General features: G+C 37.5%; 1 long non-coding RNA gene across 1 annotated transcript in view; it reads right to left on the bottom strand.

The window, feature by feature from the left end:
* The window catches only part of LOC130708864 (uncharacterized), a 37,510-nt gene extending 9,978 nt beyond the window's left edge, over positions 1–27,532 (bottom strand). The window contains exons 1-2 of the long non-coding RNA XR_009009286.1: positions 27,409–27,532; positions 15,154–15,531 (exon numbers count right to left, since the gene is read on the bottom strand). This is a non-coding gene — a long non-coding RNA (uncharacterized LOC130708864). The remainder of the gene's footprint in view (positions 1–15,153; positions 15,532–27,408) is intronic.
* Between the last annotated feature and the right edge of the window lie 352 nt (positions 27,533–27,884).

The following is a 27,884-nucleotide window of genomic DNA, read 5'->3' as shown; positions in this document are numbered from 1 at the left end:
TTATTATGTTCATCTATTCTGTGGGTCAGGAATTTGGAAAAGGCACAGCATAGATGGCTTATTTCTGCTCAACAATTTCTGAGATCTCGGCTGAGAAGACTCAAAAACTTGAAGTAACTCGAAGGCTAGGACTGGAATCATCTGAGATCTCACTTAATCACAGGTTTAGACCTTGATGTCAGCTGTGGCTGGACTTCACTGGGGACTGTCACCCAGATCACTTACATGTGGCCTTTCTATGTCATCTTTCTTTCTCTTCACAACCTGGTGCCTAGGGACTAAGAGTGAGCTTCCAGGGAGAAACCGTATCACCCTATATGACTAGTCATGTAGTGTCACTCTCACCATAGACATAGACCTACACAGATTCAAGGGGCCAGAGACGCCATACCTTAATACGAGAAACATCTGTATCACCATGTAAGAGAAGGAGCTATCTCGTTATGGCCATGTTGGAAAACTATGTCCACCGCAGAGGCAACTAAAAATTTAAGACTTGTATTTCTCATCACATGTTTTGTTTATGGGCATTATGGCATGCTGGATTCTTTTGCAAGACTGAAGGACTTTAATAATAATAATAACAATAATAATAAGCATTTAAATATATTAATATAATAATATATAAATGTAACAAAATAAAAACAGTAATAACTTTTTTGTGTCATGACTGAAAATTTCTCTAAACATGTACACTTTATAATTCGCTAGTGGATCATAAACCAATTTAGTAGATAGAAATTTAAGGTCTAATGTTTTTAAATAATTGAAATATATGTTAGAATAAAATGGGAAATATGAGAATGTATTACATATAATCAGATAAGTATTGCTTCAAGAAACTTTTATTTTAATTGTGTGTGTGTGTGTGTACCTGGCTGTGAATTAAACGTGTGTCTCTCCAATTTTTAGTCAAAAAAGGTTGAAAGCCACTTCCCGAAGCTATAGTAAGGAACTTCTGGAAAATATTGCAAATTGTGAACAAGAAAAACTAAACAAGATACTTAATTACATAAGATTGTTGCTTATAAACTGGTTAAATTAGGTTATTTGTCGGTGAAAATTATTTTACTTTTAAAATAGGGTAAGATCCTTGCTTATGCAGAGACAACTGAATGTGTCCATTGTTTGTTCAGGATGCCTTAAGTTTAAATGATAAAACCAAATTTCTGCATACAAAGCCAGAATCTTTGTATTCTTTGTATAAGGAAAGGGGCTGGGGGAAGGATAAAAGCAGATCTTTGAAAGTAACTAAAAGTCATTAAAAAAACAAGGTTAAAAAGATGGAGAATATAGCTCCTGTTTTATTTTTCTGAAAGGCCATTCCTACCGGATCTCCCATTTTCTGAAATAGTATAAACATGCTCTATATGAGCATTTATAAATGAGGATCTTATGGCAAATTTTGGCACCTTGGGCCATAAATGAACCCTGTCCAGAGAGTTAAAGGTGAGGAACATTGGTGAATGCCACATATAGTCGATAATGTTCCCAATGGACTTTTCCACATGAGAAAAAGTTTTAAAAGTGTGGCCTGAGTATCCTAGGCTGAAATGTGCCAGTTAAGTAGCTGTCCTACAATTAGAAGAAATGTCCAATAAACTGGAAATGCATGACTTTGAAGAATTGGAGAGTTGGTCTTTGCAAATATGAGATCAATTCTACACTAGATCCAACTGACACAGTGATATCTGTAAAAGGTAAATATGAATTAGCTAATGAGGATCATTCATTCATGCCTTTATGTTTATCAGATATATACTGACTGCCTACTACATACCAGTCACCGTGCCGGACCTAGGGATTGCAATAATAAGCACAACAGGTAAGTTCCTTGCTCTCATGACGTTTGCACTGAAAGTTCAATTGTAGAGAATGACTGTGAGAAGTGATTCACCTACAGTATTTCACATGTTTTTTTTTTCTTTATCTCTTTATGCAAATAAATTTTCCTATCCCCATATATTTTCTATCAAGGCAGTCACCAAAAGTTACCATGAGCAACACTGCAGATATATTATAACAGGTTAAGAAGTTTTAAAAATACCTTTTTACTTCGTTTTCATGTTAAAAAGTATGAAATAGTTTAAGTGAAATCAGTCATTATAAGCAAAATAATGGTGAACCCTATGGACCAGAAATCTTAGCCAAAGCAGGTTTCCATAGTCTTTGACTCTAAGTCACTGTTATAAAACCAAAAACATTAAAAGTCTCTAGGCCTTATTTTCTTCACTAAGGTCAAGTGTCTTTTATTACCATTTAAAATAGTTGGACTTGTTTTGTTTTGTTTTCTCTTTGAAAGAGGAAGTGTGGGGAAATGATCAAGAGTCTCTTAGCCATGTTTAAACTGATTATATAATTTGTCTCAGGGGTATTCTTTGATAGAATTTTGTTAAAGAGAAAGTAGTCCTTTTCCTTATTAAGAATGAATTGCTTTTAGAGTTTGTGTCCAAAATGTGTGTGTGTGTGTGTGTGTGTGCGCACACAGTACACCTGTGAGCGGGTAGTGGGACGGAGCAGGAGGGGAGAGGAGAGAGATAAATTCATTTATTCTTCTTGTGCTTTAATTTTGAATCTGATCTTGCTAATATTACCATTCTTTCTGAGAAAAAAAAAAAAAGGCAATTAGTACCAATCCTTAAATACTTATGACTGAAAGTCATGTTCAGTTAACCAATAGTTCACCCTCACTGAGCTCAAACACATCTATAGGATGGTTAATGAATAGGGTGATCTCACTTCCCAGTTTGCCTAGAAGAACTCCAATTTACACATCAGTATTCCCAGAGTAATTATTAATTGTGTTTCTTTTAGCTGTCAAAACTGTCCTCATTTGGGCAATAAATTCTGTGGTTGCCTTACTAGAGAGGGGCTGTAAAAAAAATAAGTTCTATTTGATTTTAGCTTTTGTATAAAATAGAAGAAATTGCTGATGATCCACAGAATAATCGTTGGTACCTGAGTCTTAATCTGGAAAAGTATTTCCTAAGTAGAAAACCTAGATTGAAGCCTCAACCTGCATGATAACGAGGTACGTTTATTTTGGTGAAAGCCAGTAACTTGGAGAGGAGAATCATTTGAAGCCATACTTTGGGGATTGTTGTTAGTGCCACGTGGATCAAGCTGATAATACAGTTCATATACCATGCCTACCCCCAGACAGAGTAAAACAAAGACAAACGTGACACCGCTGAATCGGAAAATCTTCCCAGTCACACTATGGGGCAGAATGATGAGATGGTGATGGTGGAGGTTTCAGGACCGCGATTTAGTCCTTACATCGCCCCTGACCGGAAGTGGGGGTGGGTAACCTTGGAAAATCACTCATCCCTTTGGGCTTCAAATTCATCATCTATTAACTGAAGAGGTTGGAGACCACCTGGAGTGTTCAAACTTTATCGTTTGTGGGTTTGTGTGCGTGGTGGGGGTGGGTGGGGGGGGAGGGGGGAGGGGCGGTAGGGAGAGACGTCAGTCAGAATATCCGGAAGCTGTTTCTTTTCATTGTATCTCAGGGGGGAAAAAAAAATAAGGAAAAAAAAAATGTAGATACAAGTGAACTACTTAGGTTGAGAGGGAAACAGAGGGCCCTGAGGCTCTGTCAGTTGGACTTCCTCTTACCTCCTGTAGTAACTTGCGAACGCTCTGAGGAACATATATTTTTTTTTAAAAAAATGCTAGAAAAGATCATGGCTAAGGTGCTTTCTTCATCAGAACTTCATAAGCATGGAGATTTCATTGCATGCTGGCACCTCTAAGGTCTCTTGCTGTGGTACTCAGGTATCATCGAGACCTCAATAGCTACTCGTAATTTCAAAACAGTGGTGAGAAATTAGCAACTCTACAGTGATTAGTAATAATGAGGCATTGTGTTTATCTAGCACTGGAAGCTATTTCTTATACGGAATCTCTTTTTTGCAACCCAGAGCAGCCATGGATGGTTGACAGAGAAAAAATGATTATTTCTGCTGGAAACTGAACCTCAAAAATATTAAGAAGTATGTGCAAAGACAGACAACTTTTAAGAGATGAATGTAATTCATATTGCTTCTCTATCAAACGTGCCCCATTTCATATTCAAAATGATAAAAGAATGAATGTGATTGTTTTATTTATGGACCTTAAAGATGGGGACTTAAATATCTTATTGTTTAGAAACAGGATGAGCTTCCTAAACCACAAAATTGGTGGCAAAGATGAAAATTCATTAAGACAATTTTACGAAAGATAAAGTAACAAGTAACAGAAGTGACGGCAAGTGGTTACTCACTGTGTTTGTTGCATCTTCAAAGTTCCTGCCTCTATGGAAATAGAATTCAGCAAAGGAAATGCTATCATACTCCTTTGGTAGGCAGGTGAATATGGAAGAAAACAGAGGCAGAATTAATGCTAAAGTGGAAAAAGCAATGCATTTGAGGACAGAAAGCCTAGGTATGTTTTGCACAAAGTAGCCTTATACTTTGGGGGAAGTATCTCTCCATTTATCTAAGTCTTAATTTCCTTATCCAAACCCAGAGAGTGTTGGACTTAATCATTTTTAATTGCCTTTTAGCACAAATATTTTCTTATTTTAGAGTCCCCTTTAAGTTGATATGACCATTGATATAACTTGGGAGATCCAGGGGGAAAAAGCCAAGAAGTTTCACCCATACTATAGACTCACCTATTTGGGGAAAAAAAAAAAAAAAAAAAGAATCCATTTCCTTGCTAGTAATGTCAGTTATCTCCATGGCAAGATTGAGATGCATGTTTTATCTGTCAGGAAATCCTGCCCACCCTTCATTATACTTATACCTGTCCGGACTCTTAGTGGCAAATGACAGAAAGCCCAACTCAAACCAAAGTAATGAATAAAGGAAACCTATAGGCTATACAAGCAAAAATGCCAAAGGTAGGTAAGACTTGAGGTGGAAACTCAAAAGGTGTCATAAGGACATAATCTCCATTTTTTACTCTGCTTGCATTTATTTGTAGGTTCCACAAGGTGTTAACATGGCTGCCAAAATCTTCAGGCATGAGTCATGCCACATCCACATTCTCCAGCATCTTTCCAGTATCTCCAATACAGTTCCCCCGAATTCACCTAGATTGGAGCATTTTGGCTTTATCTGCTCATCCTTTTAATCAACCATTCTCACCTGGGGGATGAAGCACCCTAACTGGCTAGGCTGACTAAGGAAGCAAATATTAATTCCCATGGACTTGACTGTTACTTATCTAGCGTGTGTCAGTTTCTCAAACTGACTTAAAATCGCCACAGCCACCTGCATAGCACTCTCCATAAATAAAGCACTGTTCTGCTTTATTTTTCTGCATAGCACCTATCACCACCTGATGTACTTATTTTTACATTCTTTTCTGTTTATTGTCTACTCCACTTCAACTAGAATGTAAGCTGCATGAGAGGAGGGATTTTTTTTATCCCCTTGCCTAGAAAAGAGCATGACATTTAAAATGGGCTTATTAATGAATACCCCTGTAAGAAACATATGTTATTACTCACCTCATGTAGATAAGGAAAGGAAACTAAGGCACAGAAATGTAAAAGTGTCCCAAACCATATCTCTGTTAAGTAGCTGAGCTGGAATTCACACCACGAAGTCTGTCTTGAGCGATCACACACTTAGTCATTATACCAGTTGGCAGGAGACCTTTTTTTATGTTATAGCCACCATTTGGTAGCATTCTGAAATTATCAGTGACTTATGGACTGTTGACCTCAGGTTTCCACACTAAAATGAGGTCCTAACACGGAGGGTTATATCGTTTTGATAAAAGAACAATCCAACTTCCCTGAAAATTTGTTCAAATACTAACTCCATTTGCACATCCAAGTTCGAAGTGAATATTTAAGCCAAATCAGTATCATTAACTTTCACTTGATTGAGCTCAAACACCCCTAGGTAACTTTCTCAAACTTCTCCCATTCATAGATGACACAGCTGGGTACAAATTAGTCTCTAAAAATACTTTCACACAACCGGCTTGTTTTCTAGTCACTGTCTGCTTATGTGATGCTCATTCCATCTGTCAATAGATGTGAGTCACACATTCGACCTTTCAGCTTCACTTGCGCACATAAATTTCTTCCAATTTCCTGTGAAACAAACACTTTTAACTCTTTAGGGTATTGTAATTTGTACACAGGTCATTCAGGGATGATTCAAACAACAAAATAAGCCCTCGACTTTGTGACAAATTTACCGTGAGCCCTTTTTTGCAGGAATAGATTTTTCTTTTACTGTTTGACTAATAAATGTAGGTCTCTGTATAGAGACAGATATACGTATATAACTGTATTTGTATACATTTCTATATACTTGTAACCAAAGGTTCCAGTGGCTTTCCATGATGTAGGATAACTAAACGCAAAACACTTGTAAAGGAAGCACGTGTCCCCACTCACAAATTCCTGCTAACCCTCCCTTGGTCTATGTAGTCTTTTCTCTCATGATTCATGCTAAAGAAGACTTGAACTTTCAACGAGAAAGCAAAATTGTTCCCGCTCAAATGTTTACCTGTGATCATGACTGCTTTATCAAATCTGTCTAATCTTCCTCTTATTCTGACAACATACAATAAATAATCTAAGTTAGAAAGATATGTTGGCAGAAACACATCTCAATTTTGAGAAACTTTATTTGACTGAGTTTAAATGAAAACTAGTTCCATGATGTAACAAAACCCACAAAACTCTCCCCAAACCCTTTTATGATAAACAGCACAAAATAACTGAATAACAAAAAAGATGGAATTGACAACGGTAGCAAAAAAACAACAAAACAAAACCACAAAAAGTGTTCTTATCTCAAAAGCTATTCTTACCCTGGACAAAAGAATAACAGGGGCTTCCCTGGTGGTGCAGTGGTTAAGAATCCGCCTGCCAATGCAGGGGTACACGGGTTCAAGCCCTCGTCCGGGAGGATCCCCCGTGCCACGGAGCAACTAAGCCTGTGAGCCACAACTACTGAGCCTGCATGCCACACCTACTGAGCCCACACGCCTAGAGCCCGTGCTCCACAAGACAAGCCACCGCAATGAGAAGCCTGCACACCGCAACGAAGAGTAGCCCCCACTCACCGCAACCAGAGAAAGCCTGCGCGCAGCAATGAAGACCCAACGCAGCCAAAAATAAATAAATACATTTATTAAAATTAAAAAAAAAGGGAATAACAAAACCTTTTTCTTCTGTTTCCTCCTTAGTTACCAAGCCCAGAGTGGCTGGAGCCATAGCGGGCTGTGGAAGGGAGCTGTACCTGCAAAGCTCCAAGAAAATGGAAAGGAGATATTCTTTCTAGTTTTGCGCCAAAATGTTAAAGACCATCCCTCCGTGTCCATTTCTGTTTTACTTTGTGTCTTCCCTTCCCTGTTCCTTGACAAATCTATTATCCTCAATACAATTTTCCAACTGTACTTCCTATATTGTGGATACAGGTCTAGGACCATAGTTACTCAGAAGAAGGTCTAGGATTATTAGTAATGTAATCAAAACACCTCACCTGAGACACAAGGAGGTGATGGGACTTCCCCCAGTCACACACTCTGGTTGTAGAAGCCAGAGATCCTGATTTACTGACCAAATGCTCATTGGGTCCTGCCACACTGTTTCTCCCACATCTCTGTTTATGCTGGTAGAAGTGGGTGCTCTGACTCATCCTAGCAAAGAAGATAAACCACAGTTTATTCTTACTATATAATTCCCAAATCCTGGTGTGATCACCCTTGAAAGTTTTTTTGGGTTACTTTTGTGGTTAAGCCTGAAATGTAGGAGAAGGACAAAGTGGTCAGGAACCTAGGAGCAGCAGATAGCAACTGGACACAACAACTGCTCAAGGGCTTCTGGAAACATATGGGAGTAAGTGGGAAATGGAGGAGATTTTAGTGTGGATGAAAACACGGCATCCATGGAGAATTGGAGACACACCTCATCCCAGCTTTGCTGGCCTGGCAGTAAGAGGAGACAGAGCTCCATATGGCATAACGGAAATAACTGTCTTTGAAACAAGGCGGATCTGGAATCCAGTCTAACCTCTGTGACTGAATGGTCTTGCACAAATGGCTCAATTTCCTCAACTATGAAATGGAAAGAATGGGGGACAAGTTGGTCATAATAACTATCTTGAATTATTACAAGGATTAAATGACATGGTCCACTGTCTGTCTTATTCACCTCTGTATCCACAATTTCTTGGTGTTATCAAGGAATTCTCCCCCAATTCCCTGGATTTGGCGTACAGTGGGAGCTCTCTTTAGGTTAGTTGTTTCTCTCTGCTCTCTCTAAATTTCCTTTTTGCCCAAAAGTAATGGGTCTTCTTCTAATTTTATTCATCATCTTGGGAATATGTGACTAGTAAGAAGACTAATCAGTTTATTATTATGGCATGCCTAAGGAATAGAAAATTCTAAATGAAGGGCAAATCTGGAGCACAAACAGTAATGGAGATGTCCAGGAAGTAAGAAGAGACGTGTAATGTATGACAAGGCAAACAAACAGTCACAGGGTCTGTTGTTGCAAAGGCCACCTCATTAAAGAAATAGCCATAATATATCCCCAGAGAGCTTTGGCAATACCAAGTTCAGGAAAGCTTGTATTTCATTTAAAGACTAATGAAATTGATTACTAAGAGAACAAGACTAAAGTCCCAAACTAAAAAGAAAATATTCTACATATAAAATGCGTGCAAGTAGTTTGGAGCAGAAGAAGGGCCAAAATGATGTCAAATCTGATTTCAGATCTATCTAGAAGGGATAACCATTAAGACGATCAGCCTCTTTCCCCAGGCCCCCAAAAATAATCCAAGGAGACTTAACCAGAAAATGAAGAAAACAAAATGTTGGTTGAAAATAAAACTTCCTGGCAAATCTAAAAAAAAAAAAAAAAATGGTTCTGAAGAACCTAGGGGCAGGACAGGAATAAAGACACAGGTGTAGAGAATGGACTTGAGGACACGGGGAGGGGGAAGGGTAAGCTGGGACAAAGTGAGAGAGTGGCATGGACATACATACACTACCAAATGTAAAATAGATAGCTAGTGGGAAGCAGCCGCATAGCACAGGGAGATCAGCTCGGTGCTTTGTGACCACCTAGAGGGGTGGGATAGGGAGGGTGGGAGGGAGACACAAGAGGGAGAGGATATGGGGATATATGTATATGTATAGCTGATTCACTTTGTTATACAGCAGAAACTAACAGAGCATTGTAAAGCAATTATACTCCAATAATGATATTAAAAAATTAATAAAATAAAATAAAATAAAATAAATAATAAAATACAAAACTTCCTGGCAGGAAAGTCTGTCAAAATCATGACTCTTTCTGAGAAGGTGATTCAGCCGCCCTCCCAGGAGGCATATGAACCCAGGTTGCACAGAGGAACAGAACGTATATCATGGTGAATAGTCTGCTCCCCCAATTCCCTGGGTGTACACAGGCTGTACCCACGAAGTCTTTCCATCTTGATTTTCTGTGTTTTCAACACAAGTTGCTTTGGGGGGTTCCTGACCCCTACTGGAGCTCGTGAAGTTACCAATAGGTGACTAAATCAGTGGAAAAGAGAAAAGTAAGGAGGCTCCCTAATTATATTACTGTGTAAATATTAGAGATGCTTCAGCGGGCCCAGGGTACTTGGACGCCGACTTCTGATTCAAAAAGCAAATTTGTTCTGCAGGTATCTGTGTTTATGGCTCTCAGCTTACTGTCCAGTTGTTGGCGTTTTGAACAAATAACTTTCCAAACTTTAGTTTGTGACATCTGAGTCACATTGCAAGGTGATTCTCCATCGGCAGTGAGTCAAAGGGAGGTGGCAAACAACAGAACCATTTTTGCAGCCACTTTCCTTTGGCCAGAGCTATAACGTGACACGAGACATGCTTCAGGTCGTCCCTCCATATTTCTTTTCCTCTCAATTGATATTCTTGGGAGTCTATTTACACCCTGTTTGGAACAAACTGGGATGTATATAAATAATGAAAAATGATCCTATTCTAGTAAGGAAAACCAAGACTGCAAATTATGAACAAGAATAGGTCAGAAGTAAGTCAGAAAGAGAAAAACAAATATCGCATATATGTGGAATCTAGAAAACTGGTACAGATGAACTGGTTTGCAAGGCAGAAATAGAGACACAGATGTAGAGAACAAACGTATGGACACCAAGGGGGGAAAGTGGGGGGCAGGGGGGCTGGGATGAATTGGGAGATTGGGATTGACATATATACACTAATATGTATAAAATAGATAAGTAATAAGAACCTGCTGTATAAAAATGTACATAAATAAAATTCAAAAAAAAAAACTTGCAAAGAGAAAGGAAGGATTTCTGAAATGAAATCCTCCTAACCAAATTAATTCTAATTTTCTCACTTTATTTAAATGCAGCTGAGCAATAAAAAATGAAAAGTAGTTATTGATACAAAAAAAAAAGGTCAGAGAAGTTGATAACCTCATGCCAATTAGGTGGGATTCTGATCCAGAAATTCTCTCCAAAAATTGAGATTCAGTAAACCTGAACTAAATCAAATTGGCACACTGAGGATGGCAAATGGGAAGCTGGATGAACAATTGGAAATTTAGGGTTCAGGCTATATTTCCACTCTTCATTTTAGCCAGCATGTGCATTTCAGCAAGATTGCTCCAAAATTAATTAAAATATAGCATTACCTTCTATAAAACAAGGGCAGAACTCACAAATGAAAAGAATCTCAGAAAGGTAGTGGCATAGCTAAAATGGCTGGCCTTGTTGCAAGTTGGGCACTGGAATCCTAAAATAAGAATGTCTAGTGTCTGTAAAGGTCTTTACAGGCAGAGTGTGTTCACATGCAATCCTCTCCTGTTTTTACGTAAAGAAGAAACTTACTGCCAGCGATCTTTAAAAAAATGACCAGCCCACCCAGACACAAGAGTTTGGACCTACAGCTGGTCACAGAAGACAGTTTACCCAAAAGACCAATATCCTCCATCTCATGTTAGTGACAGCCCACATGCAGGAGACTGGTTTTCTTTTGGCATCATTTTGTAGCCAACTTTTCTGCCATTGGTGGTGTTTTAATCCCATTTTGTCATTCTAGATGACAGGTATTTCAGACCCCCGGTAAGTAAAATCTCAGAAAAGAATGCAGTACAAATACTTTGGGGGCCAACGACTCGTGTCCATCACTGTCAGTTTATCTGACTGCTCTGAACTGTTGAATCCTTGCTCCCCTCAGTAACGACTCAGACTTGGTTGTCAGACAGATGTAATATGTAAATCAACGTTAGCCACTTAACTGTGGGAAATGTACTGACCTCCTCTAAAACAGGCATCATAATAACTACTGTTAAGGATTGTTTTGAAGATTAAATGAGTGCTAATGCACCAACAGGCGTATCATTGATGATAAATGTTTTCCTTTGACTCACTCCTCACTTTCCCCTCCCCAGGTCTACATCTCCCAAATTAACGTAAATGAGATCTTCCCAGAATATGCAGCCCTACTCCAGTAGCCAATGACTTACTGTAAATTGAGGCCCCATTCTCAATTTACTTAGAAGCAAAACCCAACCAATATATACATTGCTTCATCACAACCATCTTGCTCTAGAAAGCACAATATTTATTTTATCATTTTATTGTGAAATTATATCACATACCAAGAAGTGCAAAAGCAAAAAAAAAAAAGAAAAGAAAAAGTACAGAGTAATATTTATAATGCAAACAATTTTGTAATTAACACCTGAGTGAAGAAATAGAATACTGCTATCAACCCAGATGTTCTTGTAAGGGTACAACTTTTCTTAGACAGTCACATGCATATGTAGAAAGGAATTGTGGATATAGTGGGAAAGATATAGATTGTAAGATCACACAAACCTGGGATTAATTGTGTCTCCCTCACTTATAAACTGTGGGATTTTGGCCAAGTCACTTAATATTTTTGACCCTCAGCACCCATATCTGTAAAGTGGGAATGATAAAACCTGCATTTCAGCATAGCTGTGAAGTTGGTATATGTACGCAAACACATACATGTATATGTGTGTGGATGGTGTATAGAGTTGTTCAATGAACAGAGACTTTACCAATAGTGATTTGTGTATTTCAAAGGCATCATGATATATATTGGCTTCAATTCATGACAACTTCACTCATTTCAGTAATTTAAATTATGCACATTTGCCTTTGTTAAAAAGTTGTCTTTATGGTGTTTATAAGTTTGAAGAATAATGATTTCTTAAGTAAATGGATATTTTACATCAGAATATAGATTTATTTTTAAAACATTTAGGCATTGTTTGCATGCTCTGCAAATTGAAAACATTTGTTAAAATATACCCAGCAAAATTTCCAATTAGATTGTACATTGTTATTTACTAAAATAGTAAAGAAGTGATATTTTATTAAAATGTTCTAAATTCAGACTAACTAGTTGACCAAAATAGCCATCCTCAATTAATCTGACTTAACAGTATTTTGATAAATTATTCTACATTTCTATCAATAGCCTCTTGTAGCAACAGTTTTTTAAATATCATGACTAAATTGAATGGATTATCACACTATCTCTGTATAGAATAAACCTCATATCAGAATATTTTAGCATGCCAGTCTTGGGAAAACCTTACATAAATTAAGACAACGAAAGAGGTGGTCCCAACTTCTCTAGAATTCTCAGGAACTACATCATTTTTGCTTAAATTTCTGTTGCGACTGTGTTCATAAGAACAAAAAACAAAGTTTATATGCCTTTTTATTTCTGATGACAAGATTAGGAAAGAGCTAATGGGGAATATATTTAGATGATTAACATCAATGCTTTATGTTTAGTTTTGATTTTTGCCCTCCACCTGAGAATACATGTATGGAAAATTGTATTTTCCCACAACAGTGATTATGTGTTCTTGTTCTGCCTTGGATTTGAGTCTCATCTCTGAAACTCAATTTGATATTGAGTGGTTGCTTAATATCTTTTAGCTTTGGTTTCCTCACCCTTAAAAATGAGATAACAATACTAGCTATACCTACATCATAGATTTATATTGAGGGTCAACTGAAAATTTATGTAAAATATACTTCAAAGAAACCAAATTGATATACTAATGGAAATTATGATTATTGTTTTCTCATCATGCCAGAGTTTAGTTAATCCAATTTTTATGAGTTGTGATGTTCCTGAGATGGATTAGTTTACAGATCCTACTTCACTCTTTACCTTCCTTTGGGTACGTCTTCAGAATATAAAAGGAAAAGTTATGTTTATGGCTACATGTTTTGTGGATTAGTAGTTCTTAGAAGAATATCAGCTTTATCTTTCTGTTAGTTCTATCAAGTACAATCTCAACACTTAGGAATGCGCTAGTTATGATTCAAAACGTTCAGAATTCACTTTTACATTAACCTAGATAAGACTCATTATTTTGACTAAGACTTGCAGCTAAGATTATTATTTAAATCATCTGACTACAGACTAAGTGTGGATACAGCATTAAGCACAGTAAGCACATGTAAGTTCATCAGAGAAGTTGCTGTAATACGGTTTCTTCTTCCTGAAAGGTTCTTACCCCTTTTTTCCAGTTGAAATCTGACACATACATGTACTTCAAAGTCCAGCTCAGTTGTTACGTTTTCTATCATGATAATTCCCCAAACAGAATCAATTTATGGATACTCTTCATTCCCAAAACACTGCCTCTCTTCGACATTTCTGCTGTCTTTCTCACCTATTGGATCCCAGCATCCTTGAGGTCAGGAACCTAGTCTCACTCGTTCTTGGATCCTTTAGTTTATCATAGCGCTTTTATCCTTTCTCACCGTGGTGGTGCATGCTTGCTTCCTCTAATTATCAGGTAGCACCTTCTTCCTATTTTTCACTTGGGCGTATGACTGCCCACAATAACAACTATATTTCCCAGCCTAGGTGTGGCCCTGTGACAAAGTCCATCCAGGTAGTGATTTAACAACAGAGATGACGTGAGAAAACTCTGGACTGTGCCTCTTAAAAGGAAAATTTTTACTTTTCTCTAACTTCTCTTCCTATGAGTCATCTTGAAACATGAAGCTGAGGGCAACATTCTAGAGAGCATGGAGCAACATGATATGAGGAGACTGTACCCTCCACACCACCGAGCCACCGTCCTAATTCTGGTATGCTTATACTCAGACTGTTAGACAAGAGAAAGTCAAACTTCCACCATGTTTAAACATCTATTGCTTTGAGTCTCTATGATGGCAGTCAAACTTATACCCTAACAAATGTACTTCTACACTGGGGATGCAAATAATGATGTTTGGACCAAACAATCATGTTTTATATAATATAAATTGGAGCAGTAGGTTAATTTTTATAGCCACATTAAAGACCCTGTGAGCATTATTTACTGCTATTTGTTCTTTTAGCTTACAAGTCATCTAAGTTTTGGGGTAAAAATATATTTGGTTTATTTATTTATATCATTGACAATTTTCGTGATGTTTAACAGCAGGTCTTTTTCTTCTAGAATAGGATTCCAAAAGGAGATGGCAGAAAGAGTATCTTTCACTCTCTGCTAGAGTCATGGTTGTGGATCTAAATCGAGAGTATATTAGAGATTGTTTTGTTCATCTTCTGTGTGTTCACATAGGCTGTTTCCATTTTCTGGAAAGCTTTTATAATTGGGATTCCTTTATGAGCTATCTATCCTTTTGATCTCAGCTTAAATATTGTTTCCTTTGGGAAAGCCCTTCCTAACCTTACAGAATTGTTAAACATTAAAATAATATGGTATCACATTTTATAGCACATATTATTATTACTGTGATTATATAACACTTTGTGTAAGTTTCAATTTCTTGCCCGATCTCCTCACCAGACTAAGTTCCATGAGGGCAGGGACAGTGTCTGTAAAGTTTAAATGGTATATCCTTAGGGCCTGGAATATTCTGTGTATTCAATAATTATTTGTTAAGAAAGAGAGAAAGAGAGAGAGAAAGAAGGAGAGAGAAAGAGAAGGAGGGTGGGAAGGAAGGAAGAGAAAGAGGAAAGCTACCAAGCCATGAAAAGGAGGAGAACTGAAGTCATTTGGGGATCTGATTATTTGAAATACCCGTGTAATAGAGGAAAATGTGTTTTCTAGAGGGGAGTGGTTTGAATCATTAAGATTAACTTCCTCAATTCTCCTCTTCATTTCGTGTGGGTACTTACAGTAGGAAAGGAATGAAACTATCCTCAATATCTTTTTTCAGTTTTCTTCCAAATCCACATAGACCAAAGCTTGAAAAGTTTGCATATTTGCAAATCAGCAGTTAACCTCCAAAAAAATTCTCTATAGCATCTCGGGATTAATGCCCAGCGTCCTCCATTTTCTCTTATTTCTTGAATAAGAACTTGCCGAGAAAGATCTGATCAGGCCCACCTCTGGTGTTGCCAACCTGACTGAATTTCCTGGTCCTCTAGGTGGTGTTGGAAATGTCACTGCAAGGAGCACTGCCAAGTTAGGAAATGACTGCTCATGGCTCCACATGCAGATCGGGACAGGTGTCTTCATCTGGCTGCTGGCAGTTTCTCTACCATGAGAAGTTTCTGTGAAAAAAAAAAAAAAAGATTGATAAAGTTTCTTTTGAAATAGGGATTTTAAATTTCCAACACATTTCAAATCAAAAGTATATGAGAATTGTTCTTCCTGTTCATTGATACGCTTTCCTCACTTGGCGTCCAGGATAACACATTCTGCTGGTTTTCCTCCCATCTCACTGGTCACTTCCTGTTGGTCTCTTTTGCTCATTAGAATGTCTCATACCTCATTCCTAAGGTCACTTCTCTTTCTTATCTGCACATCCTTGGAGATTTCATTCACATTCACAGTTCTGAACATCATCTATGCTGATGTGTCCCAATTTTGCATCCTTGGCTGTACTCCAGACCCATGTATCCAACTACGTACCTGACATTTTCATCGGGCTGTTTACAGTCATCACAAATTCACCACATTAAAAACAGAATGTCTATCCCACCTCCAAACTTGAGTAATCTCAGTTGATTAAAAGTCAAGCTTCAAGTTGTGAGGGAAAAAAAAAAAAGTGACATGAGGATGTCAGCGGTGATGCCTCTCTTTCACGTTTCACTGCTGGTCCAGCAAGACAAACTGTGTACTCTGCCTTCAAAGTATCCCCTCACTTTGGGCATTTCTCAATACTCCCACTGTCACCAATCTGGCCTGGACCCATGTCATCTCTTCCCTGCATTAGTGAAACAATCTCCCATGTGGTCTCCCTGATTTTACAAATTCTTTGGTCTCTACCACGAAATCTTCAAATAGCAATCAGAGTGATCCTTTTAAAATGTAAGGCGGATAATGTCACCTTTCTCTCCAAATACTGTACTGGCTCTCCATTCCACACAAAGTTACAGCCAGTGTTCCTTTCTCCAAGGCTTCGTGTGGTCTTCCCCACGACCTGCCTTCATCTCCTCTCTGCCTGTTGTTCACTCTGCCTCAGTCACACTGGCCTGGTTACTGCAGCGGGCACACCCTCATACTTGAACCTTTACACTCTTTTCCCCAGTATCCACATGGCTAACTCTCTTACCACCTTTGGACCTTACTCAAACATCACTTCCTCACTGCCTTTTATCTTGCATCATCTCACTAATACCTGAAACCTCCATTATTTTATTTATCTATCCTGTGCTACTTTGTCTTTAACCATAGTAATTTCACCTTCTAACCTTTTATTTAATTTACATATTTATTATGTGTATTATGTATTGTGCATCACTCCCACAAGAATATAAACTCCATGAATGTAGGGAATTTTCTATTGTTTTATTTAATAATAACTAAAAGGGCAGATTCACTCTCAATATATATATTTTAAAAATGAATAATTTTTCTATGTACCAAAATAACCAAATTTTAGAAAAAGTGACGGACAGAAAAGGATCCTATTTGCAATATCAAAAAATGGAATAAAATGCCTAGGAACACATCTAATTTAAAAAGTTCAAGGTTTCTATTAAGAAAGCTATCAAACAGAACATCTTAAATAGAGTATCATACCAAGTTTAGGAATAGGAAAACGTATTATTATAGATAGAAAATATCCCCAGGGTAAATGATGATTTTAATGCATTGAACCAAAATGTAAAAAGGACTTCCATAGAATTTGACAATTTATTTCAAGTTCAAATAGAAGAAAAATAATTAAGTATATTCAATACACTTTTACCAAAGGATAAAAAAGAGAGAGAGAGAGAAAGAGAGATAATATTATTATTGCAGGAATAGACCAGATCCATGACATTTCAAACCTCTTGGGAAAAGATGGACTCTTAAATAAATCATGTGCAGATAATTGGCTATTTATTAAGAAAATAATAAAGTAAGACTGTAACTCAGACATACACCAAGTTCAATTTCTGATGGATCAAAGAGCTAAAACTAAACTACATAAATATTGTGAAAAATGCAGGAGACTATCTTACAATTTTACAGTAAATAAGGGCTTCCTTAAGAAAAATATAAAACCTAGAAAGCCGAAGAAGTAAATTACCTCCTTTGCCATCATAAAAATGAACACAAACAATTTTAAAAAATAGGTTATTAAAGGCATCATTAACATTCTGGGTAAACATCCAGGATTCATAAAGAGCTCCTTCAAATCAGGAGAAAAAAAAAAGAAAAAGACAAGCCTCCCAGGGGGCGAAATATATGAAACTATGGTTTATAGAAAAAAAAAAAAGAAGAAAGACAACTAAATATAAAAACATTTAATCTCACTAATAATCAAGGAAATTCGAACTGCAAGAGAGAAATCATTACTTTACACATCTAATGTTAAAAAGTTTAAAAAGATGGTCAAGCTGGAGTATCAATAAAGATGTAGGGAAATAGAAATATATCATACACCCCAGAATAATGGGTGAAGACTTTTTGAAACTATTTATTTAATGACTCCCCTGCCACTCTCTTTTGAATATTGCTTATAAACCCAGAAGGCTCAAAACCTCCTGTTTTTGTTTCATTTTTATTTCTTTTTAAATGAGAGGAGGAAGAAATTCAGAGGGCATATTTATAAAAAGTGCTCTCCTCTTTCTGAGACAGATCCCATTCTTTCCTTGGTTCCAATTACTCTTATCAACTCAACCAACTTTTATTGACTACTTACTGCCTCCCAATTATAAATGATATAGCAAAAAAAAAAAAAAAAGTAAATATAATATTTTTTAAAACAGTGAATCAGAGCCCTGTTAGTTTTCTGGACTGCACAATCTGTTGGATGAAGAAGACCCTCTTACATGTATCTCTTGTTCCAGATAGATTGTTAAGTGCTCTGATAAAGACACACACCAAGTGCCATGGGACCATGGGGAGGAAGAGATTAATCGTTACCATTTATCACATTTTTACAATCAATTTATCAGGATCGGTGCTTTGCAATCAAAGGAAATTTGCCAAGGCATTTAGAACAAAAGAATCCGTATATAATTTTCTTTCACTAACCCTGTCTTCCAAGCTCTTCCACCCAGTGGGCTACATACAATCAGCATGATTTTTTTTTCTTTTCTTTATTCCTACTTGCTAGTCAAAGTATGGCTCAGAATAGGAGACCAACTTTGGTTACTGTATTGATGCCTTATATGGCTTTACTCTTGCCATTTGTAATCTCAGAAATACCATACAATAAAGGTCATTCATTCTACCAGCATGACAAATAGTTTGGAGGAAAAAAAATAATTGCACATTGGAAATTTGTGAAGTCTTTGTATTCTAAAATTGTGAAAGATCTCTACCAGTCATCTCTTCGGGAGATATTGTTTTGTTGATTATTTCTAGTTTCCTATTTGTTGCAAATTATGTAATTTATCTAAATTTTACAGCAAAGTACTTAGAAAGTAAACTGAGTACAGGAAGCTGACTTTTGTCACCAAATTACAAATGAAATTTCTCAATTTGTATTCACTTATTCTTTCAACTACTATTTGTTGAGTACCTACTAAGCTCACAGCACTCTTCTAGATGCTAGGAAACAGAAATGAGCAAAATTTACTAAAAGTCCTTGAACTCATAAAACTTGTTGAAAGCAACAACAAACAAACATAAACTGAGCACAATTTCAGATAACAATAGGTGTTCAAAGGTGCAGGAGAGGGACAGATTTAGGCAATGGCAAGTGATAAGAGGAAAGGCTATTTCTGAGATAAACTGGTGAAGGAGTGACGTTTGAGCAAAGTTCATAAAAAGTGAGAGAAGGGCTTTGTGAAGATATGGGGAAATGCCATTCCAGGGAGAGAGGCTCACAGGTGCAAAGATCCAGAGGAGGAACTAGGTGCATTCCAAGAACTCTTGGAAGAGGGATGACCAATTGTTCCAGTGTGCCAAGGACTGAGAGGATTCCTGGGATGTTCATGGAAAAACGGGGCTAAATTAGTCATCCTACTTGGAAAGCCGCTCTGACCAGAGTGGATGAAGAGCAGACCAAGTGGTGGGAAGTGAGTTTAGTGAGGTGGGCAGGGGCTGGGTAATGTGGAACCTTTAGACTCTGGTAGAGAGACTGCAGTTTTAGTGTGACAGAAGCCTTTGGAGGTTTAGAATCAGGAGAACCCTGTGATCTGAATTATTTTTTTGTATTGAAATGAGGAGGCATACCCTTTATTGAGAAGGCTTACTGTTTTCTCTCAAGTCAGAGAAGCATAGAAGATCTGGGGCTGCCTTCCCATCAACCCAAGCAATTCTGAAGGTCAGAGTCAGAAAATTCTGGGTAGAAGATTAATCTGCCTTCAACAGTATTTCTAAGGATATGTTTAGAAATAATTTTTGTAAGGGCCTCAGGACTTCTCTGTTAAGAATCTGGAGCAAACAGCCTTTTCATAGAGGAAAATGTTGAAATAAATTACAATGGCTTTGTGGTAATAGGTAAAAGATGACAGACTCTGGCCATGACTTATATTAGTCACCTCTCAGCCATTCTGCACTGAAGGCACCAATGTGATCACTGATATCATTTGGGCCCAGGAGCTCTTTATTCAGCAGAAATACTGAAGGTTTCTCTCACTACACTTTCTGTGTTAATGTCTCTTTTTTATAGTGTATTTCCTGGAAAGTCTCAAAGCAATTTCTCTAAGCTATGAGAACGTCCTTATCTTCTGGCCTAAATGGAGACATACACCCCTTCATGACTAGAAATGACTGCCTCTAAATGGACTGTTGTGTTCGGTCCAAATTATAACAGCAAAATACCTAAAATCCAAGTCTCTTCAGTCCCCTGCCTCTCCCAACTCTGCTTCATTTTGTCTGAGGCATAGATGCTGGGAAAGAATGAAAAACAAATCAAAATGATTTCAGAAAGGGAGAAGGAGCTAAGGCGATTACAAGCCAAGGAAGTAAAAGATGCAAAAGGAAAGAAATATTAAGTGAAGATGAGGAGAGGATTCTGTTCCGCAAGGATGCAGCTAAGGCTCCCTCCCTCTTTTGGAGATCATGAAGGGCCTGGACATTTCTGAGTTTTTCTCCAACTGAAGGGCTTCTCAAAAAAAAGGTTGAAGTGATGCAAAAGGTAAAGATAGTAAAAAAAGAAAGAAGTTAAAAGCACAGTGTTTTCCTAATGTCCCTTGAGCTCAAGTCTTCCATGAACCACTGCCCCTTTCTGATCACAATGTAAACTGATTTCTTCTCAGGAATGAAGACTGGAAGAAAAACAAGAAAACTAAAATACATTAATAATAATTTTAAAACAGTTTATCAGAGTGGAAGAATTATTGGTTAATCATTTTTATTTTTAATTTTTCTATGGCTTTATTAATATGCTTTAAATTGAAGGGAAATTGACATACAAAGGGATACATGTAGATGGAACCAAATTTATTGTTGAATGTATCTACTTTAAATTTGGTTCAATTAAGTGGATTTGTAATTAATGAGTTTTAAGATAGGTATATATGATATAAAGTGTACATAACACAAGGTATATATAACACAAGATTATATATGTATAACCTCACTGAGTTTACAAATAGACTTCCAACTTATCTATATACTGCATTAAAAAAACCTAAAATTTGGAATGTTATATGAAATATGTCTTCTTTAAGAAAAAATCTCATTTCACTGCTCTTATTTAGGACATTATAACCCTAGGGTACTTATCATAAAAGTCGTACACACAGAGTAACCCATATATAACTGTGGTTTCCAAGGTAGGCAGATAAGAACAAATATAGACAAACTGAAAATATATAATTAAGTGTACAATCTTAAGACAAGAGTTTACGCTGGAAGCAAGGTTGTAAGACAGTCATTAAGTGAACGTCTCAGAATCAGATATGTTATGTCTTGGGTACAAGGAACAGAAATCTGAAGAGAAGATGGGACCAAGTCAAGGGCTGGCATGACGGGAGGCATTCCCAGAGGACTATTCTGTTTTAATTTGCAAATTTAGTGATATTCAGCCAGGCATGGGCTCAACACCAAAGAGAAGCAAACAAGGGAGATGTGCTGGGCCTTAAGAAGCTCTTTTAGAGGAGAATTGATCAATTATCATTTCTTGAGAAACTTCTATGTGCCAGATAGTGGGCACTTTACAATGTATTACCCCATTTTATTCTGATAGAAACAATCAGGGGCATGTCAGCAAATTTAAATGACTATTGTGAGAGAGATCATTAGTGCTCACTCACATCCAGCTCCCATCTCCTTCCTGGTGCCCAGGAAGACTACAGTCCCCAGGTGCCTTGCAGTCAGAAGAGCCATATGACCAGTTCTAGCCAATGAAATGTGAGTGGAAACGAAAAGAGCCACTTTCTGGACAAGGTAGTATGAGCTTGTATGACACCTCCACACCCTCTTTTTCTCTTCTGAACAAATTCGGAGGCCACAGATGAAGATGGGAGAGACACAGGATGGAAACAACCTGCATCCTTGAGTCATTGTTTGGAAGAGCTGTCTGACTCTCAAGGACTGCCTAATCCACATTAGACCTAGTATGAATAAGAAATAAATCTTTCTTGCTGTAAATAACTGAGGCTTCAGGATTTATTTACTTCTACAGAAAAGTAGAGCCTGTCCTTACTGATATATAGAATATACAGTGGGCAAAGGGTTGAGGTAGATATTGTAATCTATACTTGCCTGACTCCAAAGACCAAGCTCTTTCCACTCTATCATACTGCCTCTAATAAGCAATGTAAACCACTGCTGATGGTGGTGACTAAGACTGTATATTCTATAAACTCAGATTAAAGTAGATCTCATCTTTAACTCAGAGTCCTGATTGTAAGGAGGTGGGCTTTGACTTGGATCTTGAAATAAATGGTGAAGGAGGTAGGGGACTATCAATAAAAACAAAAGGAAGCTGTGTGAAACCAGGCCTTTGAGGTGGGCGTGAGAACAGTCCATTTGAGGAGGAGATAGATACATTAGGAAACCACAGAATAAGATTAGAGTGGAAGAGGAGAGATTTTCTTGGGAATGTCAATGTCAGCCTGAGGAATTTTAAGACAGGAAAATGATGGAGAAAGCACTGGACTGAGAGTCAAGTTTTTCATGCTGTTATCAGTCACTTCATCTCTGTTAAACATGAGCACCTTCTTTTCTTACATGTGAGGTATATCCTGAATAATCTCTAAGTTCCTTTCCAGTTCTCTGTTTCTTCACGTCTACATCTCAAAGTTCCTTTGTGCGGATTCATTAGTTGTTCTATTTTGGGGAAATTAGAACCAATGACACTTGATAACCATCAGCTTTCTAATGAAGTGGCTAATAATCATCTAGAGTTAGAAATGTTCCCTTATTAGACCAGAATATATAAATATTATTACACTGATTTTGCCACAAGGTGTAATGTCAGAGGAATGATTCTTCTACTGTGGGGATAGATATCGACACATCTACAGGCTAAATTAAATAACTATTTTTTTTCCATCATAAGTAGGAGCTGCTATCATTGTCTTTTATTGGGCAAATTTCCAATAACTTGACCACCAAGTCTTCTGTCTTTTAGTCCTTATTCCATCTCGCTCCAAAGTATTTCCCTCTTCAGAAACCCCTCAGTTCAGAGGCAGTGGGAAAGGTAGCATATATGACTGCATGTGAGCATAGGCAAACATTGACTGTCCTATAAATGCTAGCAATCTGTTGAACACTAAAGATTATATAAATCTTAGCAGCTTTACTGATGCTTCATACACAAGCAGCTGTTGTTTCTTGGTTGCCTGATTAAATATGCTGCAAAATTTCTCCCAAGAAAATCTCACCAAAGTTGATTCCAGCAAATCCTTCTTAACATCTCTGCTAGCAACTTCAGTTTTTAAGCAATTCAAAGAAAAAACCCAATCAATAGCAATTCTTTCAAGGGGGCTGCTCTTTTTCCTTTCAAGACAAGGCATTTATAACACCAGACCAAGTGTCCTAGTCTTGGCTCTGCCATTAACCAACAGTTGCTCAACATTTCCGAGATGAAGTTTTGACTATTTCAAAGAGAAACAATATGACTATTTCAAAAAGACATTATGTGGATTGAAATGGTTTTTTGACAATATGTCTCTCTCTCTATATATCTGTATCTGTTTCTATATCACATATATATATATATACACACATACATATCTGTGTGTGTACATATATATCAATAAGTGGAAAAATTATGGGCTACGTATTTAGAGACAAAGTCAGAAATAGATCTCTAGCCAAGCCTAAAGCTATCAAAATTAACATTACGTTCATGAAATACATGAAATTAACCATCTGTAAAACATTCACTTGGGAAATAAATTTAAAAATCTACCTAAAATATGATTTGAAAACTGTTGTTCACAAGAGTTGGGTTCTGCCTCAGCCTATGCAAGAGTTTCTGGAGCTTCCCAGTTGCCCAGTCTTTAATCCACCCTCACATCTCAACTGAAAGGTCACTTCCTCCAAGATTTGCCTAACATTCCTCAATCTGGATCATATGACTTTTATCTATGTTCCTGTGATCCCCAATAGTTACCATCATCATGTTTGTTTGATTTTCCATTAAATTTTAAGAAATGAACCATTCTGTCTTGCTCATTGTACCCTATGTATTGTCCCCTATGTATCAAGCATAGCACAGTGCTTGATACATAGTATGTTCCCAATTTGAAAAATAAATTGTTGAATGACATTGAAAATTTACATGTAAAATGTATTATAATCTTAGAAATTGTACACATAAATTATGATGTCACATTATAACGACAGACTTTTAGTGAATGAACCATAGTTTCTCTCCTGCCACAAGACTTTTATATATTCGATTCCCTAAGCCCAGAATTCTTTCCCCAGTGAATTCATGAGCGGCTACTACTTCCCATTCCAACATCTGGTAATGTATCACCTCCTCAGACAACATTCCTTGGCCACTCACAAATCCAAATCCTCCCGTTGCATGCTCCTGTATGTCTACTAACCTCTCTCACAGCACTTAAAACCTTCATACTTTTATGCATCATTGTATATATTTTCTTAATGTATTTTCCCAATGATGGCAGGGGCCCTGAATGGTCTTGCTAATCACTCTGTCCTCAGGGTCTAGCAGAATGTCTGGCTTACCAAAAGAATTCAATAGTGATTTACTGAGTTAATGACTAGTGACTAACTTTTTATAAATAAAATAAGAGATTCAAAGAATAAGAAATTGCCAACAATACTTGAATATTGTTCATGGAAAGGATATATTTCATTTATAGGTAATGACTACCTATTTAGAAATGTAAAAGGAAATTCACTAAACTTTTAAAATTGGTGGGAATGATCCATTAAGAGTACATTTTTGGGGCTTCCCTGGTGGCGCAGTGGTTGAGAATCCGCCTGCTAATGCAGGGGACATGGGTTCGAGCCCTGGTCTGGGAGGATCCCACATGCCGCGGAGCAGCTGGGCCCGTGAGCCACAACTACTGAGCCTGTGCGTCTGGAGCCTGTGGTCCGCGACAAGAGAGGCCGCGATAGTGAGAGGCCCAGGCACCGCGATGAAGAGTGGTCCCCACTTGCCACAACTGGAGAAAGCCCTCGCACAGAAACGAAGACCCAACACAGCCATAAATAAATAAAAATAAATAAATTAATTAATTAATTAAAAAAAAAAGGTATAGTCAAAAAGTTTAAAAAAAAAAAAAAAAGAGTACATTTTTTGTTATTGTTTGCTCTAGTTTCCTGGTCACTCAGAGACCTGATTTGGAATTTGGTTTCCTTGATTAACATACACAGGAAGCAAGAATATCCTGTGCAGATATCCAGAGCTGAGTCATCTGCCAGAAACATTCTTGACTATATATTAATCGATTTATAAATCAGTTCCTTGAGTTTGGTTACTGTGAAATGATAACCATGAGGCTGGCTGTATTTATTGGCATATCCACTCATTCACACATTCATTCATTCTTCCTGGTATTTCTTGAATGCCTACTAGGTGTCAGCACTATGCCAAGTATTACTTTGATGTGCTAACAGTGTGTAAAGGTTTAGTATCCGGCCTGGGTTGATACAGAATTGGGAACTCAGTGTTTGTCTTCTTTCTGTACTGTTTCCTTGGAAACTACAGAGTTAAGATAAATGTGGAATGTTGAGTCTGCCTCATCTGTTGTGTGGAACTACATCTGGATTAGAGCAGCTGGAATTGGGCACACAGGCCTCGGGCCTATGTAAATAGAGTTATAAAAAATTGCTAGAAAATTAAGGAGTTTCTCTGAGTCAAAATGACCCACACACTTATTGACTCTTAAGGGAGACAGCTATGCTCACTCTCTGTGGGCGTGGGGACTAAAGAATCTGTGAACTTAGAGATCTGCAGGCTTCCCTTGAGATGAAGATGGCATAGCTGCTGAACCTCCTTTCATCTAAAACGAAATAAACTAGGATTAGATTGAAGCCGATTTGTGTCTCATGAGACTGATTGCCTTTCCAAGCATGTAACAATGCGGTGGTGGTACAAAATCTAGGACCCATCCTCCAAAGCCAGAACTACACCTTCACCCGAAGCAACTTCCTGTAAGATCTCACTTCACACCCTGCTGGCCTTTCCCTTTTGCTCTGTCCACTCAACGACATCTGATGATCTTAGTCGCTTATGGTGATCAGTATCACAGTAGGAGAGAGACCCACATTCATATCTCAGCCACACTACTTCCTGACTCTGTGGGCTTGACAAGTGATTTAATTTCTTACATCAGTTTTTTCTTCCTTCTGAAAAATGAGTCCACACTGGTGGAACAGTAGAGCAAACTTGTAAAAATGCAATCTTTGCAGTCAAATTGCATAAATTGAACTATCATCAATAAATAAATGGTTGTGTGTCCATAGCCAAGTAACCAAACCTCTCTGGGCCTTGGATTCCTTAACTACAAACTGGAGACACCAGTTGTACATATATTATAGAATTGCTCTGAGGATTTAAAAAGTTAGTGTGCATATATATATATATATATATATATATATATTATTTAGTACAATGCCCAGCACATAGCAATCCCTCAATACATGCCAACTATTATCTATAATTATAATTATATTCAAATTACAACTTCATGCTTTTCTTCCAGTATTTCTACTTCATCAAAAGCAATGGAATAATAGGTCATCAGCCTGGGAAAATTAAATAGTAAGAGAAGGGCTACAAATGCTTAATATGCATGAGAGAAAACAAAACACAAAACACAACTAATCCAGAGTGGTTACTTTTCTTCTCTTAGACTGGAGAAACAATGGAATTATGGTCAAATCAAATAGCATAATTCACACTCAGCACATTAATTGAAGAAGAGCAAGAAAACCAGGGCACATACAAAGTCACCATGGTGATCCAAAATGTATCATCTCAATTGGCTCAATCTATTTAATATTTATTTCTGCTTGTTTCACCAAGGATTTATACAAATGGATAATTCTCTTCCTTTCTCTGGGGGTCTCAGTTTTCTATAAAATGAGCGGGTCGGATGACATGACATCTATGGCCATCTATGTAGTTCTAAGTTCCTATTACCCACTCAAGCTAAGGAAAATTAAGCTAAGACCTCTCTAGTGTGTAGTCCAGCTGGACAAAAATTTATATATATATTTTTTTTTTTCTTAGCCAAAAAAAGGAAAAACTGTGTAACTTAACTTCCCCTTTAATTAATCATCCTAGAGTTTTTTTTAAAAAAAAGATTTGTCTTTCTTATATTCCTTATCTGCTTATTTTAAGTTTTGTGAAGAATTTCCATTTGCCTATGTGGAAACTGAATATCGACCCTCTCTTCCAGAATCTAGAGTCATGTTTGTCTCCCACACAGTCCAATTCTGAAATGTTTTCGTGACATTTTCATTGGTTCAATAAATTACTCTGCAATATATACTTGCCTGTCCTTTCTTTCCCCCAAAGGAGAAATAAATAAATAAGTAAATATAAATGAATCTGGTCTCAGCTGTGGAGACTGTCCCATTCGCCTCCCACTCCCACTCACCCACCTCACCTGGCAGCTGTTCATAGTGCTCATTTCAATTAAAGCAGAAATCACTTTTCATCAGGGATGCTGGTTGGCTTTGTCTGATCTATCTTGTGGCAAAGTTTCCTCAAGTTCCACAGATGTACTGTAGATGATTCAAACTCCTTTGTCATTTATTATGTTCATACAAGAGTTTAACATGAGTGGGCTGGTTTAGAAATAATTGCCTTTCTACAGCTGGGAAGGAGTCCTTCAGCTACAGCTCTCTGGGGCTGGAGAATGCTATAGGAATGTTCTTTGCCAACCCAGTCAGTGCGTGACTGCTCACAGACAACTAAAACCACAGGCTGGGAACGCTCATGTACAATAGGGCTCTGTACAGAAATTCATGATCATCACAGCCTGTTGGGGATGGATTCAGAGTTGGGAAACTTACATGATGCCAAGTGTGCACTGCCAAACCTTCATGGAAATCAGAAGTTATAATGTTGCATTATACTCTG

The sequence above is a fragment of the Balaenoptera acutorostrata genome, chromosome 9 (assembly GCF_949987535.1).
Source record: "Balaenoptera acutorostrata chromosome 9, mBalAcu1.1, whole genome shotgun sequence".
NCBI lineage: Eukaryota > Metazoa > Chordata > Mammalia > Artiodactyla > Balaenopteridae > Balaenoptera > Balaenoptera acutorostrata.
This window is presented reverse-complemented; position numbering and strand designations above follow the sequence as displayed.